At 43.9% G+C, this 21,612-nt stretch overlaps 1 long non-coding RNA gene across 3 annotated transcripts; it reads left to right on the top strand.

Moving 5' to 3' along the window:
- The first annotated feature begins 695 nt into the window (after positions 1-695).
- On the top strand, positions 696-19,333 carry LOC143486743 (uncharacterized). Of its 3 annotated transcripts, none has more exons than XR_013123648.1 (5): positions 696-900; positions 2,261-2,338; positions 2,428-3,220; positions 3,340-3,535; positions 16,418-19,333. It is a non-coding gene; the product is annotated as an uncharacterized LOC143486743 (long non-coding RNA). The 3 variants fall into 3 exon arrangements; XR_013123649.1 differs by having other exon boundaries at positions 2,261-3,220; positions 16,418-17,822; positions 17,904-19,333; XR_013123647.1 differs by having other exon boundaries at positions 2,261-3,220.
- Positions 19,334-21,612: the final 2,279 nt, after the last annotated feature.

Raw genomic sequence — 21,612 nt, 5'->3', positions numbered from 1 at the left:
ATTATAGGCCGTAAGGTGAACCAGCAAAAAGTGCTTAGAAAGTGATTTTCGTTCCCACGTCTGGGCACTACTTTTTAAAAGTGTTTTTGAATAGACAATATCCTTATTGACCTTGAGTTAAAAGTTCTCCGTAAAATATCCTGCAGTTTTTTGTCACAGTGCATAAATGTATATATATGTGAATAAAAAAAACGAAATTTCTATGCTGCTGGTTTTGCTTGTAACTTAATTAATCTCCATTTTCACAACCTAAAATATATCTCAAACTGACCTATACATGTTCCTAAACATATAAGAGAAGTATTAATGCTTTAGTACACTCAAGTGTGAATTTACACTATGGAATATTGCAAATTTGCAGATTTTTTCCTTAAACTTCAGAAATTGACACCACACAAAATAAAGCATAAACACAATATGATGTTGTATACATAGGCCATAAGGTGAACACGTTTTTCGTTTAATCCCGTTCCCATATATGGGGCACTAAATAATTCTTTCTTTAATAAAATGAACTATTGGTGCAGAGCGCAATAGTAAAAGTTCTCCATGTATAATCCTGCAGTTTTTTTTATTCGTGTTTTAAATTGGCTATAGTTCCTTCTTCGCGTAGTAGTCTTTTCTTCATGAGTGATACGGATTCGCGGACTTACTTCCCTCTAGACCAATCAGGTGGCTGCATTTTGGAGCTGAAATCCAACATGTCTGCGCCCGTTTTGTCAACACAGAGTAGTGGAGACGAAGAATTTACGACAACAAAGTCTTCAAAAGTGCTTAAAAAGGGTGCAAAACAATGTTATATGCATCTTAAATCTTTAAAGAAAGAAGAGGCCATTGCATTTTCACGAACGCGGTGGGATACATTCAGGATTAGTGTCAAACGGTGGCTTGGCTTAAAGGGTGAGAGCCAGAGGATAGCAGAAACATATAAACATTGCATAGAAATAGAGTTTGAGAATATTCTAATATAATCGCGGTGGCGGAGGGCCTCACGCGCTGTTGATTCGAAAGGTCGTGCACCTCTTGAATTTTGTAACTTCGCGCGCGCGCGCCGCGCTTCAGCGCAATGAACAAAGTCATGTTTGCCGGGTTCATACACCTTTACAAGGTGGAAATAAAGCACTTGTAGGTCACTTTCAAGGTCCATTTCAATATTTCCCAGCACCTTAAACTTAAGTTAAATATTTATACGTATACTCGAAATGATTCAAAATAATTCTCTTTTAATCACATTATTTAATGGTGGTTTATTTTCAAAATGCCCAATCTTAACTTCACGTTCTCTCATGTTTCATCCTGGAATTACAAGAGGCTCGTATTTGTTAACGTAATACAAGAGAACTGTTCAGTCAGACAGATATTTGTTGTGAAATGAAGTAGTTACAATTTCAAAGATTTTCAAGTACTTTAGCCTAAATTCCAGCACTTTTCAAACCTTTATTACTTTATTCATTTAATGTACAGGACATGTTTTCTTTGAAGGAATTTTGTTTTTATCTGTTTGCTTGTTGAAAAATGTTTTCACTTGAAATTACTGACATATCCATAAGAAAATATTGCTTTATTCATTTAAGCATTAAATAATATACACTGTGTTAGGTCTTGGTTCAATAGGCTATGTGCAATCATTTCAATATGTTTTAATAAAGATTGAACCACAGAGGAATATCTCTGCTTGCTGTGGCCGGCAAGGTCCTAGCAAAAGTGATGCTCCAGAGGCTGATTAATAACATTACGGAGTCAATGCTGCCTGAGTCACAGTGTGGTTTTAGAAGAAACAGAAGCACTGTAGACATGATCTTTACAGCCCGACAACTTCAGGAAAAGTGCAGGGAACAACATAAGAACATGTTTATGGCTTTTGTTGACCTCTCTAAAGCCTTTGACACAGTGCAGAGAGATCTTCTGTGGGATATTCTCCTTAGAATCGGATGCCCCAACAAATTTGTTAACATACTGCGTCAATTTCATGACGGGATGACCTCCAGGGTGATAATAGGAGGACAAGAGTCTTCTCCTTTCCCTGTGCGAACAGGAGTCAGACAGGGGTGTGTATTAGCCCATTTTTAACATTTTTCTTATATGCGTCACACAGCTCCTCCACAAAGAGATTGAGAACAACAGTGGGATTACAGTAGCCTACAGACTAGATGGAAATCTTTTCAACATCAGGAGGCTGCATGCAATTACCAAGCTTCACAGGGTAAAGGTCCTTGAGCTACAATATGCAGATGACTGTGCTCTCATTCACACCCCACAGGACCTCCAGATGGTACTTGATGCAGCATTGAGGGCATACAGCAGGTTGGGGCTGACCAATAACATCACCAAAACAGAGGTACTCTGTCAATGGAGTGCTGCCACCCCATCTACACCACCCGTCTTCACTCTTTCAGGCACACATCTGTCTGTACCCCAATCCTTTAGATACCTGGGAAGTATCCTCTCTGATGACACCTGCGTTGACAACGAGGTCCAACACCGAATCCATCAAGCATCAGTTGCTTTTGGGAGAATCATGCGCCGGGTCTTCCAGAACAAAAATTTACATCTTCATACTAAAGTCTGTGTCTACCAAGCTGTTTGTATCACCACTCTTCTCTACAGCTGTGAAGCCTGGGTCACTTACAGCAGACACATCAAGACCATGGAACACTTCCACATATCCTGTATTCAGTGTATCTTGGGGATAACTTGGCAGGATCGAGTGCCATACACAGAGATCCTCAGTAAAGCAGTATTAGTATTAGTATTGAGGCAACCATCACCCAACATCAATTGCGATGGCTGGGGCATGTCATAAGAATGTCCCAGAATCGGCTACTTCGCAAAGTGCTGTATGGACAACTAGACTTTGGACAGCGCACAGCTGGGGGCCAAAAGAAGCGCTATAAAGACCAGCTGAAAGTAGCCCTAAAGAAATGTAACATCAAATATGGAGACCTGGAGCACCTGGCGGCTGATCGCAACACCTGGAGGAAGATGTGTGCAGATGGGATCCAAGTTCTAGAGGATCCAGGGACAGCTAGGAGACAACAGAGGAGGCTCAGAAGGAGAAATGCACCTATGGTTGCCAGCAACACTACCACCTTATTTACATGTCCCACCTGCAACAGGACATGTAGGTCCAGGATAGGACTATACAGCCATCAGAAAACTCACCGTTAAGAATAGAAGTGGACGTCATCATCGGACTCAATGGACAACCATAAGCAAGCAAGTGTGTGTGTGTCCATCAGTGAGAGAATCTGTAGTTCAGACCCATCAGTGTGTGTGAACTTAACCATCACTCTCTCTTGTGTGTGTGAACTTAACCATCACTCTCTCTTGTGTGGGCAGCTGACATGTGTCTGAAGAGAGAAGGTGAACGTTGTCTCCATTGGGTGAACTTCACTGATGCTCAGTGGGAATATGTGGAACACAAACTGTTAACTTCAGAAGAGGATCTGGAGGTGTTTGATCTGAGGAAATATGACCCATCAGAGGAGTGTTTTCTGAAGCTGAAGAAAGTGGTCAAAGCCTGCAGAAAAGCACAGTGAGTATTTTCATTACTGACCTGATTAGAGCTTTAACTGTGTGTGTGTGTGTGTGTGTGTGTGTGTGTGTGTGTGTGTGTGTGTGTGTGTGTGTGTGTGTGTGTGTGTGTGTGTGTGTGTGTGTGTGTGTGTGTGTGTGTGTGTGTGTGTGTGTATGTGTGTGCGCACAAGAATAAAAATGTTATTACTCCATTATGGAGACATTAACCCTAACCCAGCCAGCAGTTATTACACCTGTATGAAGTGCAGAGACCCATATTGTTAGACATGACAGATCAGAGGTTGTTGAAGTATAAACTGAAGGTCATGATAACATTACACAAACTAATATAATATGAACAGTGCAGTGTTCTGTACGCTAAAGTCACACGACCATTGACTATAGAGCTCCATAGCACTCCATACACACTTAACGAGAGCGTTCTGAACACACTTATGGTTAGGTTTTAATGCTGCACGGTCCTGCTCTCTCTCACACTCCATGTTCTCTTGTTGATTTACACACGTGTCTGTTGTTTGATGTCACACCTCTCATACCTGATTGGCATGAGACACTAAATCAGTCACGGTTTAGAAATGCAGTAATGCAGTTGGCTTGCAGGAAAGTAACAGTAATCTAATGATTGTTTTTGCTATTGTAATCCCTTGTTACTGTAATCTGATTACTTTTTTCAAGTAACATTTTACTTCTAACACCTTACTGCCCATCGGTGTGTGACAATACCAACTTCCTTATGTAAAGATGCACTTAAAATAGAAAAATGGTTGAAAATTGTGGTTGTGGTATTCTGTAACCCTTAAATGGTAAGCACAGTAACAGTCAGAAGCAGTTGGGTAAAATAATAGAGTAAAATAAATTAATTAAGCAAGTAGGGATCAATCCAGAGACCCCTGTTACAAACGCACAAGGCGTCTGTCACAGAGAGCTAATTCCCCTCTTGGAACTCTCATCTTTTATACTTTAGTTCATAAGCACACACGGTGTTCACGAGGTAAACATGAGGTGATTAAATGAATATGATTGGATAAACTTGACATAAATCACACATGATTTGACAAATGTATATTGGCCCCTCCCCTTGCACGCCCCATCCACGTTTGGTGATCTCATGATGGTCTGAGAGCCGACGTGGCCACATCCTTGTTGAGACTAGGAGACCAGCTGATGTCTCCAGCGAGGTCAGTTTAGGAACATCGAATTCTTGGAATGGGCCGAGGACGTCCAGGGAAGACAATACAATTCTAAGGCCTACAAAATCACACCAGACACTGAATAGCTTCAGTGTTCTACTTACATGATTAACACATATATAGGTAAAAAAAACTCTAGCTTATAAATCTATCATGTGACTATTATGATTAGCACATACTAATAAAGCATAGCATAAAGGGAAATATTTAAATTTCCACCACATTTCCCACCTTTTGTCCTTTATGGACAATTTACATCAACTACCGATCACTCCCTTGAAGGCTTTCAATCGTAGCGTCACTTACAGGAGGTCTATGCATAGTCAATCACATTACATCATTACATCATTGTTTGTATGATTAGTTAACTGAATCAACATCAAACAGATAAAAAGAATCATCATCAGAAAATTTTGACAGATTGGCATCCCTGACATCTGTCCTCATCGTGAGGTCCTCAGGTTTTAGCGCCGTGCCTTCAGCCTGCAAGACACACCTCCTCAGGAGAGACAGCAAACAAGGTACACAGAAAAATATCAGTAGTATCACAATAATCGCTGGAGAGCAAACAGTCGTCAGCCAGGTTCTCCAGTTTGTGATTATGTTTTCCCAAACTCTCACTGCTATCAGTGGAGTAAAACCCACTTGTTTCATATGTTCTATGACGTTAGAGATGTGATCATGTGAATCTGGTATGTAGAAGCAACAAGACACATCTAGTACCCTACATAACCCTCCCTTCTCTGCAAGAAGGATATCTAGGAGTGCCTTTAATTCAATTGTGTGCTCTACCTTGCCCCAAGTATATGACTGGCCAGTATACTATGTCTCTAGCTGGGGCGATTCTCCACTCCGTCATCAGGGCTGCCCTCTGGCTGCTCAGGTACTGCCAGGTACTTGCAATGGCTGGCGTGAATCCACGTTGCCCTCTCGGCCACCTTCACTGCTGTCGGGGTTGTTAGGAGGATCTGGAACAGGCCTCTCCACCTCTGTGCCCTCCAGTTCTTCCTCCTAAAGTCTTTCACAACCACCCAGTCTCAGGTTTTCAGGTTGTGTTGTAGACCTTCCCGTGGCTTAGGCAACGCCTCCTTCACCGCACTGTGTACTTGTGACAAGACAGAGGACAGGTTTGCACAATAATTCAACATGACATCATTGCACTCACTTGTGGTGGGTGCAGAGGGTTGTTCTCTCCTGATGCCTGTATTTGGCGGCCTGCCAAATAAGATCTCAAACGGACTCAGGCCCGTTCTCCCCCTCGTCCTCATGTAGAATAACACCAAGGGTAATGCTTTTACCCACGACAACCCGTTGTCAGCACAACACTTCACCAGCTTATTCTTTAACATACCGTTCTCTCTTTCTACTGCCCCACCACTCGCCGGGTGATAGGCGCAGTGCTGTTTCAAATCAAAACCCAGATGTTCGCTTAATTGTGTTAGAGCTTTATTTACAAAAGGGGTGCCGTTGTCAGTACCTATCCTCTCGGGGATTCCCCACCTGGGGATAATCTCTGTGAGGAGTGCCTTTGCCACACTGATGCATCTTGATTTGACGTGGGGAAGGCTTCAATCCATTTGGAGAACATGTCCACTATGACCACACAATACTTCTTCCCCTCAGCTGGGCTTAACTCAATAAAGTCCATCTGTAAGTGCTGGAAAGAGATCAGGCGCTGGGTGAGCGCTCTGAAGCGCCTTCATCCCCCTCCTTCTGGGAGTAATTTATGAAAGCTTTTGTAAACCACTGCTACACAGTGCTATCATACATCCCCCCCCTTTTGACACATGGTGCTTCCCATGTGCCAATTCTGCATACAAAAGAAAAAAACATGCTGTGAGGAAGGCATGGTTTGTCATTGGGGCCCATCCAAACACCCCCCCTCCTCACTGCACCTGCTCACTTCCAAGCAGACAGCTCAGAGCCGACTGCCGTCGACTGCAGCTCCCTTACCTCTGCTGTGGGGGAAACAACAGCGCTATCAGCACACATAGTGTACATGGTGTCCAAATCCTGTCCCAATGACTGTCTGGCTGCTTGCTTCGCAACCATATCGGCCCACTCGTTTCCTAGAGAAACAGTCTTTGTTGTTAGTGTGAGCGTTACATTTATACACAGCCATTGTAAGGGCCACGCCTTTTATCTAGGCACCCGAGTCAGTCCTAGACTGAATCGGCGCAATTAGCAATGATCCGTTTCACCTATTGCCATGGCTTCTTAAGGAAGCTTGTGGAGACGGATCATTGCTGTTTCGTTGTGGCTCGCCCGTTACGCTCTCAGCCCTTTCTCTGTTCTGCCATTGCTCTCACTTTGTGAAGGTGTCTCGCCACCGTTCACTCTCTCTCTCTCGTCTCTACCTTTTACCTTTTACTTATTCGAGTGTCTATCTCCTGCACCTCTTACTAACCCCTCTCAAGTTTTCCTCCAGCTATCTCTCTTCCTATCAGTTACTCTTTTATTTTGGGAAGGGTTTTGTTTTGTTGTGGTGTTCGCCTGCTGCCACTCTTCCCCTGGCGTCCTTAGTTCCTTTGTCACGCGTTGAAGTTATTCCGCGTTCTTTCCGTTGTCTTTGTTATTTTCTTTCCCATGTGTTCACGGTTTTGTTTATTTTGCGCATCGAGTTTTCCGCGTCCTTTAAGTTTCGTTTTTATGTTTGCCTGTGTGCATGTTTTTGTTCACACACAGTTTTGGGTTTACTGGCATTATTTCTAGCCTGCTTTGGTCTGCCTCTCCCTACGTGCCTGGTGTACACCCCGCGTTACAACTATTTGCTTCAGGTGGAGGATGGCATCAAGAAGTTCAGCGATCAATTTGTGATGTGTGATCATTTTCCCCGAGGAGGTGAGCAACCCCCTGTGTTTCCAGATTGCCCCGAAGTCGTGTACTACCCCAAAGGCATATCAGCTGTCAGTGTAAATCCTCACTGAGTGTAAATCCTTTTACCTTTAGCCACCCTGCAAGCCTCAGCAAAAGCCACCAGTTCGGCTGGCATTTACGGCCTTTTCAGCAACCGCCACCGCCCTAAGGCAGAGGGGAAGGCCTTCCGCTACAGGGTCCAATTTGGCAGAGTAGTAGGCTACTGGGCACAATTTCCCCCCATGTGGCTGTAACAGGACCGAGGTCATACACCCATGTTTCTCATCTACTGTTTGGGTGAAGGGAAGTTCATAATTAGGCAAGCCCAATGTGGGGGGGCTGCTGCAGCGCTGTTTTTAATGTATCAAAGGCCCGTTCATCCGGTGTCCAGATAAGTGCACTGTGGGCCTGTAGGCCCTGTCCATGAGCTGTTGCACTCAATGGAGCCTTGAGGCATGTGTAGTCATGGATAAAGCAGTCCCACCAGGATTTCGCGGGCCTTTTTTGTGATTGTTGCGGGCTAAAATGTTTGATGTTGCGGGTGTTTTTCAAAAAAATTGCGATGGAAGTTGCGGTGTGTTTTTGCTTTTTTGTGAGTACATTACAATAGGGAGTAAATGTTGTATGGTTTCCTCTATTTAGTAGTCCGTTTTAATTATCTATTTACCTATTTAATCAGGGTTGCCAACTTTTCAAGATCGCTTGGAGTGAGATTTGAACCTGGAGGGGGTGGCGAACATTAATTGTTGACGGGGAGGGGGGGGGGGGGTTAGCGAACGTAAGTTGTAACCGGGCGGCCTGTAAAATGGACACAAATTAAGTATTATATCGACATCGATCGCCAGTGGTTGGCGCCAGAGCGAACTAGTAACTCATAGATATGGATCAGAGATAAATAAACTTTATCTCAGTTTAAAGTTTAAACTTATAAACTTTATCTCAGACCCTCGCCGCTTGCGTGCGTTGCAGTGACTTCGCAGGCTACCGTTGCATTGTGGGGAATGTAGTGTTTGTGCGTGCAAAACACCATCGGGCGGCTGTGGCCTGCGGGCCGGTTCTAATAGTTAAATATCATCCAGGGGGCCATAGATAATCAATTCGCGGGTCGGATCTGGACAGTTTACCCCCGCTTTCATGTAGTGTACCGGGATACTGCTTTTCCCGATCTTTTTGCCGTTATTTTCATGCTGCTTTCAGTCTGCTCCTCTTGAACGTATATACGGAAGTAAGGCGGGAGTTTGTCGACGTCACATCAATACGACATCAGTGATTGGTCAAATTTGCGGGAAAGTTGCGGTGATTGGCTGAAGTTGCAACACCGCCCTGAATTCGCGGGGTTTGCTTGAAGTTGCGTTGAAGTTGCAAATCGCAACATCGCGACTTTCTGGATGTCTTCTTTTCTTTTATTTGCCAATTGTCTGCCAAATGCCATAAATGTAAATGTAAATGTAATTGCTTTTTGGTCCTGGGTTTTGGAATATTCTGAATAGCAGCAATCCTGTTGTTCGCTAGCTTTTTACCTGCACTAGATATCAAGTGACCCAGGAATTTGACCTCTTTCTGTACGTTGTAATTTGTAATTTGGACCTGTTACCTCAATGTCCTTCATCTGCCAGGTGTTGTAGTAGCTTAACGGTGTCTCATCTACACTGCTCCTGTGATGGAGAAGATAAGAAACAGTCATCAACATATTGAAGTAAAGCTGTACCTGGAGACAGTTCCAGTGACTGTAGGCTGTGACCCAGTGCTTCATTGTATATGGTTGGAGACTCACAATAGCCTTGACATAGGCGAGTGAAAGTGTATGGTCAAACATTGTATTCAAAAGCAAAACAAAATGATGTATCTGCATGTACCGTTACAGAAAAAAAGCATTGGCCAAATCAACGACTGAAAACCACTTACTGTCAGGTGGGACCTGAGACAAAAGTGTGTAAGGGTTAGGCACCAAAGGTGCCCTGGGTACCACTGCTGCGTTTACTGCCTGGAGGTCCTGTACAAATCTCCACTCTTCTGGTTCACCAGGCCCTCTAGTCTTTTTCACAGGAAAAATAGGGGTCCTTACTGGTAAAGTATAACACGGAACAATTACCCCCACCTTCAACAATGCCTCAAAGACTGGTCGTGTCCCCTTGACAGCTTCCAGCTTCAAGGGATACTGTGGTTTACAAGGCCTAAAGTCTGACTTGAGCGTGATTCTCACCGGATCGCATCCTCTTATCAGGCCCACGTCACACTTGTCTTTAGACCACAGTGCCTCAGGGACCTGCTCCAGGGCCACACACACACCCTCCACCTTTGGACAGAAGAATGTTGGCTGCTTGCCCAGACGCAAACCTAACCCCCTTTTCACACATACTGCATTCAAATAGATTTTAAAAAGTGATTCACTAAATGATTTATTTAACTGTTCAGATTAGTATTGTTATGTTTAATATACAGACTGTTTCTTCGGTACCTGGGTATCAGGTTTGCTGTTCACCTTCAGTTTAGTTTTGTAGGTTGTTGACAGGTTTTGAGAATAACTGCATGCATGTTCTGCTTGTTTTAATGAACTTTTTAAATTTCCAAAAGCATTTTGTCTCGTGTCTAGTCCAGAGTGGTCTAGTCCTGACTCCATAGCTGACCTGTTATCTGACTGAGAGATTGTTATCTATCTGGTTCAGACTGTCTATGCCGTGGTGGTTATAGAGCTGTTGATTGCAGTACCATGTCTGGCTAACAGTGGGCGCTCCATCAGAATCAGAATCACCTTATTTCGCCAAGTATGTTGCACATACAAGGAATTTGTCTTGGTGTTGGCCCACAAGTAAGACTTGACACAAACTAGACGACAAGACAACACACAGACTATACAAGAGATATATACAGAATAGATATGTAATAAATATGCTATAGACAGTTGTACAGTTGTATTTACAGTAATTAACAGTAAAATGCCAAGGGGTGGTATAATGTATTGCACAATGCTGTTTGACAGAAATGTCATTCATGTCCATTGAGGTAGGTGGAGAAGAAATTGAGTGTAGTAAGTGGCATAAAGGGTTTAAGGTGCAGAGGGGCTGGTTCTGTTGCTGAGTGCTACAGCTCTGGGGAAAAAGCTGTTTGCATGCCTGGTTGTGCTGGTTTTGATGGCCCTGAATCTTCTGCCAGAGGGGAGTGGTTGGAAGATGTGATGTCCAGGATGAGAGGGGTCAGAAGTTATTTTCCTTGTCCGTCTATTTACCCTGCTGTGGTAGATGTCCTGAAGTGATGGCAGGCTGCAACCAATGATCTTCTCCGCTGTCCTGACTATGCGCTGCAGTCTGGTTCGTTCCTGCGAGGTGGACGAGCCAAACCAGATGGTTATGGATGAAGTCAGTACAGCTTCGATGATCGCTGTGTAGAACTGTACCATCAGATTCTGCGGGAGGTTGAATTTCTTCAGCTGTCTCAGAAAGTACATTCTTTGCTGAGCTTTCTTGGCAATGGTCACTGTGTTCCTCTCCCACTTCAGGTCTCTGGATATGGTGGTCCCCAGGAACTTTAGTGACTCCACCATGGAGACCTCAGAGCCGTTGACAATCAGTGGGGAAGGGGGGAGGGGTTGCGTCTGAAGTCTATCACCATCTCCACCGTCTTTCCTGTGTTCAGCAGCAGGTGGTTACTGTTGCACCAGGAGATCAGCTGATCAACCTCATGTCTGTGAGCAGACTCATCACTGTTGTTTATGAGGCCAATCACATTGGTGTCATCTGCAAACTTTTACAGACTGGTCTTTGGAGACGCAGTCGTTTGTGTACAAACTGAATATGAGAGGTGAGAGGACGCAACCTTTCGGTACTCCTATACTTGTGGTTCGGATGTCTGATGTGTGTTTACCAAGCCGCACCTGCTGTGTCAGGCACTGACAGCTGTGACAGTTTGGCCTGTAGCAGCTCTGGCACTACTGTGTTGAATGCCGAGCTGAAGTCCACAAACAGAGGTCTTGCATAGCTTCCAGGGCTGTCCAGGTGCTGTAGGATGTAGTGCAAGGCTAGGTTGACCGTGTCATCGACCGACCTGTTTGCTCTGTATGCAAACTGTAGGGGGTCCAGCAGTGGGTTTGTGGTGTTTTTCAGGTGGGCTAGAACCAGGCGTTCAAATACCTTCATGACTGCAGAAGTGAGTGCAACTGGCCTGTAGTCATTAAGTTCAGTTATGTTCGCTTTTTGTGGGGATCGGAACAATGGTGGAGGTTTTGAGGCAGGTGGGAACAGAGCAGAGCTGCAGTGATCTGTTGAATGTGTGTGTGAAAATGGGTGCTAACTGGTCACAGCAGTGTTTTAGTGTGGAAGGAGACACAAGGTCTGGGTCGGGGGATTTACTCACCTTCTCTTTGCAGAAAAGCCTCTTGATGTCCTGCTCTTTGATGATAAGGTGAGCAGGGGGCTGAGGTGAGACAGTCAGTGTGGGGGAGCAGGATTGATTGCTGATAGTAGCAGCTCAAACAGTTCCTTTTGTGTGTTCAAATCTGCAGTAGAACTCATTCAGGTCTTTGGAGAGTTGATGGTCATTCAAGAGAGGGGATGTTCTCACCTTGTAATTGGTCATTTCTTGGAGGCTTTTCCAAACTGAGGATGAGTCGTTGGCAGCAAACTGGTTTTTCAGCCTAGCTGAATAATCCTTTTTTGCTGCTTTAACACCTTTCTCCAGCCTGTATTTGGCCTCTCGAAAGAGAGTTCTGTCCCCACTTCTAAATGCAGCCTCCTTCTCCTTACGAAGTTGTTTGAGTTCTGCTGAGAACCATGGTTTGTTGTTGCTGAATTTCACCCGTGTTGAGGTTGAGATGCAGCTGTCTTCACAGAAACTGATGTGACATTACAGTGTCTGTGTATTCGCCTAAGCTCCCTGTTGCATCTTCAAAGACAGACCAGTCAGTAGACTCAAAGCAGCCCTGTAGCTTCACTATATCATCACTGGTCCACTTCTTCACTGTAGTTATGACAGGTTTGTTAGTTTTAAATGTTTGCCTATATGTATGTATTAGGTGGAGAAGTGCGTGGTCGGAATGACCGAGAGCTGCGCGTGTCACAGCACGGTAGGCATTTTTAATAGTAGTATAACAGTGATCCAGAATATTCCCATCTCTCGTGGCACAGGACACATTCAAAAGAGGGGAAGTATTTTATTATTTTATAAATATTTTATTTTATATATTTTTATTTAAATATTTTAGTATTTTATAAATATTTTATTATTTTCAAATCATTTTGTTTTTACTTTTGTAAACTCAAGAGCACAGTGAATGTTTATGGTGGTTTAAAATGCTCTTTTTATGTGTGTGCATCCACAGCCGTTAAGAGGCTGTATTTGATTGCTCTCCCTGGTTAGTGCTGGGGATGATGGGTCGAGAGGTAGAGCGGGAACGGAGACTGTGGAACATGTTAGCTCTGTGATCCAAGCAGGAGATAAAAGCATTAAGAAAGAGCTCGTTTGTGTGCTTGTCTTTCATTCATCCACGACCGTGCTACCCACGGAACAACTGACCTAATATTACAGTATACCGATGATGACTTTATTTTATCAGGCTTTTATAGAATCAGTTTTAGTATTCTCCTTGGTTGTATGGTTTGGTAACTTAAAAAAGAGGAATGGCCTTAATCAGATTGTAAAATGGGCAAGTGAGTTGATTGGTAAGACATTACCCAACTTGGAGACTTTGTATGGCACACAGGTAAAGCGGATAACGAGTGCAATTTTAAGGGATAGTACTCATGCCCTGTACAGTGAATTCAGGTCTCTTCCATCTGGACAAAGGTTTAGAGTACCAAAATGTAGAACAAGACAATATAAGGAGAGCTTTATTCCAACAGCCATAACTCAGGCAAATAGGATGAATAGGACATAGAGACCAAAGGAATTGTATATGTATATGTGGTTCACGGTTTGTTTGTGTTTGTTTTAAATTGTTTTGTAATTGTTTTTAATTGTTTCTGCTGCTTCACATACTGTAAATCAAATTTACCTTTGGGTACAAATAAACTAACCTAACCTTATATAGCGCTTTTTACAACACATGTTGTCACAAAGCAGCTCTACAATTGTATGGGTTCACAAAAATATAATAAGAAAGCCAGAGGCGACATTGGCAAGGAAAAATACCCTATGATGGTGGGGATTAGGAAGAAACCTCGGGAGGACCAAGACTCAAAAGGGAACCCATACTTCATTGAGTGGCCTGCTAGCAGAAGTCCATATTTATAGTTCAAATATAGTTATAGTTATAGTTCTAATTCCAGGCCAAGTAGTCACAGTCCCTTCAGTGCAGATGGTGAGCCTCACGTAGTAGTTGGCATCAGTGCGTTCTCTTGCGGCAGTGGCACATCTAACCCCTGCATCAGCACATCCACAAACCATCTCTTAGGTGCTTGTATGGAATTGTCTTAGGTAGAAGCATGCAAGAAAGATATAAAATACAGGTTGAGTATGTGAACATCAATTTAAACAACAATTGATTTAAACAAACATACATAGCTCACATGCCAGTGATTACAATGTGTCTCCATCAGGCTAATCTATAGCAGCAGTTTTGCTGTATAGGATTAGATGTTAATATCCCTGGTTACATACATGAGGCACCAATGAGACTCTGTGGGATTGTCAATTGAATGATGGCATCCTTTGGATTGTCAAGTGGGCGCCCTCCTTCATAAGTGTTTCGCTGATAAGCCCACGACGCCTCCAAAGGGTTCAGAAGTGAATCCCAGGTTCACCCCCTTGATGCCATCAACTCATTTGAAAGCCCAGATGGGATCCTTTGTCTTCATCCACAATCAGTCACCCAGTCCTGTTTACAACCTAGTCATCCATCCCTGCTCCATATGTAGGGCCCTCACACATTTATGATGATGTCTTTTCAGCCTTTTAGCTGTACTCAGGTTTGCACTTATGTTTCACGCTGGCAGACGTAGCAGGTGTGACAACCTCTGCTTTTGATACTCTGAGTATATCAGCTTCATTACATTGACAGTAAGACTGTGGTCTGCAGCTACAACCTCTCCATAACCTCTCCATCAGGTAAAATAAAAAGATGGTGGCATGCACAGCAAAGAGAACGTTGTATATACAAATCTTGATGAAGACTATCTAAACAAAGTTGAACACAAAAACACTGAGAAGGTTTTAGTTAAACTTAGATAAGTCTACAGGTCAAGTAACTATGCCCTTCTATAAACTATGCCCAGCGGTTAGACTCTCACGTGTTGAGGATTTTTGGGTAGTGTCGTCGTCCTCCCGGAATTCTCCTGGAATTAGGAGGGAATTTCCATCACAGGCTCCTCGTTGATAAAAGCGACGTTGTCCAGGTGTGCTGGGAATCAGCCTTCTGGATATGAAGTCCAGGAATGTGAGTCTCGTTCACGGTTTAACAGGGAATTGATCGCCTTCGTTTCAGTCCGTGTGGGCCACGATAGTGATCTTGATAGAAGTAGTTCGGTGAATCTGTTGCCGTGGTAACGTTGATAAGTTGGTTGGTAGATTACACCATAACTCTGGCTCGGTAATGAAGTAATATGACTTTCAGCTGTTTGCTGTTAGTCGTATCAAAGTTCGTATGCTCTCAAAGAAAACCGGAGAGAGAGAAATGGGGGAGCCTCTCTTTAATAGAGCATTCTAAGGTAAAGTATGGTGTCCCACAAGGATCTGTACTGGGCCCCATATTATTCTCATTATATATGCTACCACTGGGCACCATCATTCGTAGGAATCGTATTAGCTTCCATTGCTACACAGATGATACTCAGTTGTATATATCTTCTAATCCAGATGATATCACTACAACAAGATTGAGAACTGCGTCCAGGACATTAAAAACTTGATGGCATCTAATTTTCTTCAACTAAATTCTGACAAGACTGAGGTACTGATTCTTGGACCTAAAGCTGCTAGAAGCAATTGGGCTGATATTCCCCTTACCCTAAATGGTTTTTCAGTAAAATCTACTGCAAAAAGTTTAGGTGTCACTATTGATTCTGATCTTTCATTTGAAGCACATGTATGCAATGTCACTAAGGCTGCCTTTTTCCATTTACGTAATATTGCCAAGCTGAGACACTTACTTTCATTAGCTGATGCAGAGAAGCTGGTCCATGCTTTTGTCTCGTCGAGATTAGACTACTGTAATAGTCTTCTAATTGGATGCTCTAAACAGTCCATAAAGAAGCTACAACTTGTACAAAATGCTGCAGCTAGAGTCCTAACTAAGGCTAGGAAATTTGATCATATTAGTCCCACTCTGGCCGCATTACATTGGCTTCCGATTAAATCTCGCATTGAATTTAAAGTTCTTCTGTTAACCTATAAGGCGTTAAATGGTCTTGCCCCAAATATGAGTGAACTCATTGCTTACTACAACCCATCTCGCCCTTTGCACTCCCAAAATGCTGGATTTCTCCTAGTTCCAAAAATTTGTAAGACTACAGCCGGAGGCAGAGCTTTCTCTTTTAAAGCCCCTCAATTATGGAATAGCCTTCCAGCTCCAATCCGAGATTCTGACACAGTTCCAATCTTTAAATCTAGACTTACACTATTACACCTACACTACACTACTTACACTAACACTCGCCTGTCATCCAGCTGTGTCATGGCATCACTCTAGTTGTGACAATGACTTGACTGGAAAGCAATGTCTCAGTGAGCCCTCATGCCTGTGGTCACCTCTGAACCCATCCCTTTAGTTATGCTGCTATAGATTAGCCTGCCAGAGCCACATGCTCATCACTGGCATGTGAGCTATGTACATTTAAATCAATGGTGGTTTAAATTCATATCCACTCAGTCTGTATTGTCTATCTTTTTGCATGCCTCTACCCAAGACGATTGGATACAGGCACCTGCAGGCACCTGGGAGATGGTCTGGCTTGCCGGTGGATGTGCTGATGCCGGGTTTGGATGTGCCGTTGCCACGAGGGGTCATGCTAATGCCGGCCGGGGAACAGGAGCCTTGACTGTTGCTGTGGAACTTTGGAACCAGCCTGTGACCACGGACTTGTGCTAATGGGCCGCCCAATGGAAGATGGGTTCCCTTTTAAGTCTTGGTCCTCCCGAGGTTTCTTCCTAATCCCCACCCTATAGGGTGTTTTTCCTCGCCACTGTCGCCTTTGGCTTGCTCATTAGGGATCTGGACCCATACGATTGTAAAGCTGCTTTGTGACAACATGTGTTGTGAAAAATGCTATATAAATAAATTTGACTTTGACTTTAGCATTAATCATTGATGTGAATTTGTGGTAGATGTCTGTTTGTAACTCATGGTAACCGGCTCAACTGTTGGTACGTATGAAAAATGTATGATGTTTGAAGACAGATTATTAAATCATAGTGTTTTTTACTGTAGATTATGATATTGTTGTATGTGTATTATTGTTATATTGGTTGGAGAAGGGAATCATCACAGGCTCAGTGATCCTGTTTGCCCTGGCTATGAATATGCTTGTGAAAGCTGAGGAGCCAGAGTGCAGAGGTCCAAAGTCCAAGTCTGGGGTCTGCCAACCACCAATTCGTGCCTTCATGGACGACCTGACTGTGACCACAGAGTCTGTGCCTGGAGGCAGATGGCTCTTAGCAGGACTGGAGAGTTTGATGACATGGGCCAGGATGTCATTCAAACCATCCAAATCAAGATCCTTGGTCTTGTAGTGGTGCTTCGGCACCACTACGGGTGCTGCAGCCACGTCGCGTCATTGGTTGCGTCATCGCGCTGCTCGGGTATCCCACGTAGGGCTGGGCTTTAAATTCAGGGCGCCGACACTGCCAGATGCACGTTCTGGCTGCCCTACGCCGTTCTGTCCGGTCATCGGCATTAGTTTGCTGTTTGTTCATCTGTGGGCAATTTCTGCTGAGGCTGTGTTGGGCTCGTTTAAACTACACTTTTCTGGAGGTACGTAAATTGCTTTCTCCGGGCATTGAAGGCTAGGTTAGTTATCACTTGCTAATGCTAGCGTTATGTGTGTTCAGGTGATTCACTCAGTGGCCAGCTTTCTGCCGTGGCGTTGAGAAGTTCTCGTGTTCTGCGCTACGCGCTGGTAACCCATTACAGCGGGTTATCTAATTCGTGGGCTCCTCGTGGTTTGGTAGGTGATCACTTGGTCACGTATTCGCTAAATGCTACCGTTTATAGCGTCGAGGCTAACGTTTCGTCCTCCCCTGTAGGCTCCATATTTGTGCCTGTTACCTCCGAGACTAGCACTCGGGTTGGGCGTCTAGTCACACTGGATTGGGGTAAGTAGCGTTTTAATATCGCCGCACCAGGCGCAGTAATTATGGAGGGGTTGGCTAATCTGGTCGCTTGGTTTGTTATAGGTTACCGGGTGGTTCCAGCTTCTCTCTCTCTCTCTCTACCGGACCTACCATCAGCCGCGCGGTGCTGGGCTTCGCTCCGGCTGTTGTTCTGCTGCTAGTTTTATGTGTTATTATAGTGCACTCGCACATGGTGTTGACCCCGCCAACGGCGGCATTACGGTGAGCGGGGCCGAGTGTCGTTCCCTGCGCACGACAATGTGTGTGTGTGTGTGCGTGTGTGTAGGTGCGGGTGCGTGTGTGTGGGCGTGCGTGTGTGTGTAAGTGGGTATCCAGTTCTTGTGTTTATTGCTTTGGTTTGGTTAATTTCTTGCTGTGTGGATTTGCTTTGTTTCTTTGGTTTCATTTTCGTTGGGCCTTGGGTTCCTCCTGGGGGGTGGTTGGGCCGTTTGTGGTGCCCTTGTTGGGGGGTGATATCTGCGGTGCCCGCTGGGGTGTACTATCTGTATCAAGTGTGTAAACTCTTGGGTGTGATCACTGGGTTTTGGGGGATTATCGTGCTGCTGCTTGGTGTGCTCAGTCATTCTCTGGGGAGGGTAGACATAAGACCCATAATATTTCTTTTGTTCTTTATTTGAGTTATTTGCCATTTTGGAGTTGTGTGATTTGGAGCTGAGTATACCCAATGTGTGAGTGAGTCGGTGTGTGTGTTTGGGAGTGTGGGTTTTAAATAGATTTATAAATTGACATTGTTATTAATAAACATTTCTATTCTGACCCTGTCTCTGTGTATTGCAAGAACCTGAAGTGTGTGGGAACCCGGGTAATTTGGGACTAATTTTGGGAGGTTGGAGGATCAAAATCCACTGTCTCTCGGTAGCTTATACCCTCGGGGGTGGCGTAGTCGGAATTACTGTCTGGTACGGCCATATCACTACAGTCTTAAAGAGAGACACGGTGGTAGAGATGTTCTGCTTCTCTATCGCAGGAACACCAATCCCGACAATCTCGGAGAAACCGATCAAAAGCTTGTGAAAGTTTTTTGACAGCAGTCTCAGGGACAAGGCTTCTATCAAGAATACCTGTGAAGAGCTAGATGGATCTAAAGTTCTTTGCTGTGCATGCCACCATCTTTTATTTATCTGATTAATTGACAACTTGTAGTTTTCCCCGTTCTCAGACATCACATTAATTTTTAGTTATTAAGCCAGCTCCATTACTCTTTGTTCTGACCACGTTGTTATAAACCAGCTGAGCTCATTAACATACAGTCATGCTGATCTACTGTTTAAAGTCGGCGCCATTTTAGTTGCTTTGTTCTCTATAGGAGAACTGAAACTACAACTCCTGCCTCCTCACATGCGCACAAGCGCGTGCACACATTACTCTCCTCCACTTTTTACACACACACACACACACACACACTAGATACCCAGTCTTCACCGTAAATGTACTGATCCTTGTTGATGCTGTTTGTTTTAGAATAGTTGGTTTTAAATAAATGTATCATTTATTTTCACCAAATTGTCTGGTGTTGATGTCATTCAAAAGTGGTTGATGCCAAAACCTCCAAAGAATTCATAGTTAAATCCTTTAGATACCAAACCATTAATTACCTTTAGTTGATAACTAAACTTATGGTTCTGGTATAATTAGAATATGAGACTGATTCTAAATTAATGAGACTGATTAATAATTAAGGTAAAACAAATTATATCTACTTTAAAGGATTAGTAGGTGAAACCCCTACACCCGTTAATATTCTACCCGTTACCCGCCCGGGTTCATTACGTAGCAAATAAAAGCCTAATAAAAATGACCACTTATTTAACTTACCCGCCCGCATACCCACCCGTATTTAACTTACCCGCCCGCATACCAACCCGTAAAATTGCGGTATGTGTAAAACCCACCCGTTTCGGCATCTATTTGCCCATACCCGCGGATACCCGACCCGGTGCAGGACTCTAGGCTGAAGGGGATCTGGTCTCTCAGCAGTGCTCCTGTCTCTGCTTCATCCACCCACACCACAGTGAACACCACCCGTCCTTCATATTCACATCCGCCCACACCACAGTGAACACCACCCGTCCTTCACATTCACATCCACCCACACCACATTGAAAACACCACCAGTCCTTCACATTCACACTGCTGATGTGAATTTTGAAAATTAGTTTTGGCCCATTTTAAGGACTGCAGTCCAGTGGTAGGGGAGTTGACTACATCAGCTGCTGTTCAGTAAACTCTCCTTGGATGGTTAGAGAAAGAGAAACAGGTTAGTTGTCATTCAGCTCAACCCAGGAGACTGCAACTCCCAGAATTCTCTGTGTCAGCTGACCCGTTCCTCCTTCCCTCAGTATTAGCCCTCACCTGTTTCTCATCACGAAGCCATTATATATACTTTCTCTAGTCATGGCCAAAAGTTTTGAGAATGACACAAATATTATATTTTCACATGATCTGCTGCCCTCTGGTTGTTATGTGTATTTGTCAGATGTTTTTTATCACATACAGAAATATAATTGCAATCGTATTATGAGAAACAAAAGCTTTTATGGACAGTTAGAATGAGGTAATGCAGCAAGTCAATATTTGCAGTGTTGACCGTTCTTCTTCAGGACCTCTGCAATTCTCCGTTCTCAATCAACTTCTGGACCAAATCCTGACTGATAGCAGTCAATCAATCAATCAATCAATCAAAGTTTATTTGTATAGCGCTTTTAACAACTCAAGTTGTCGCAAAGCAGCTTTACAGGATTTACAAGGTTAACAATACTATGGGTCCAGAACCCTAATGAGCAAGCCAAAGGCGACAGTGGCGAGGAAAAACTCCCTATGATGGTGGGGAATAGGAAGAAACCTCGGGAGAACCAAGACTCAAAAGGGAACCCATCCTCCATTGGGCGGCCCGTTAACACACAAATACACAAGTCACACACAATTCACACAATCAGACTAGGTAAAAGGTAGAATTGAAAGTTCTGGGTTTTGATATTGTCACTGTAAATGTCTGTTGATGAATGCCAGGCTTTCATTCCATGTCGGAGCAGTGATGCTGGTATTGTAGGCTCCGACTGCAGTGTTACTCCCCAGGTGAACCACCGGCAGCCAGACCATCCCCCAGGTGCCTGCAGGTACCTGTATCCAATCGTCTTGGGTAGAGCCATGCAAGAAGATAGATAATACAGACTGAGTGGACATGAATTTAAACCACCATTGATTTAAATGTACATAGCTCACGTGCCAGTGATGAGCATGTGGCTCCGGCAGACTAATCTATAGCAGCATAACTAAAGGGAGGGGTTCAGAGGTGACCACAGGCATGAGGGCTCACTGAGACATTGCTTTCCAGTCAAGTCATAGTCACGAATAGAGTGATTCCAAGACACAGTTGGATGACAGCATCAACATCTCAGATCACCAGAAATCTCAACGTCTGGGGGCCTCCAAGCCCCACACCTTACAAGGGAAATATTAACTGAAGGATTGATTAAACAGGTGAGTCTTAAGTCTAGATTTAAAGATTGGAACTGTGTCAAAATCTTGGATTGGAGCTGGAAGGCTATTCCATAATTGAGGGGCTTTAAAAGAGAAAGCTCTGCCTCTGGCTGTAGTTTTACTAATTTTTGGAACTAGGAGAAATCCAGCATTTTGGGAGCGCAAAGGGCGAGATGGGTTGTAGCAATCCATTCTTGCACAATCAATGCTTGCATTTTGTCAGAATGTGTAGGTTTTTGTTTGTCCACCAAACTGCTCTTGGGATGGTTGG

The sequence above is a fragment of the Brachyhypopomus gauderio genome, unplaced genomic scaffold, assembly GCF_052324685.1.
Source record: "Brachyhypopomus gauderio isolate BG-103 unplaced genomic scaffold, BGAUD_0.2 sc45, whole genome shotgun sequence".
NCBI lineage: Eukaryota > Metazoa > Chordata > Actinopteri > Gymnotiformes > Hypopomidae > Brachyhypopomus > Brachyhypopomus gauderio.
Note: the sequence above shows the minus strand (reverse complement) of the source record. Positions and strands in the feature narration are given on the sequence as shown.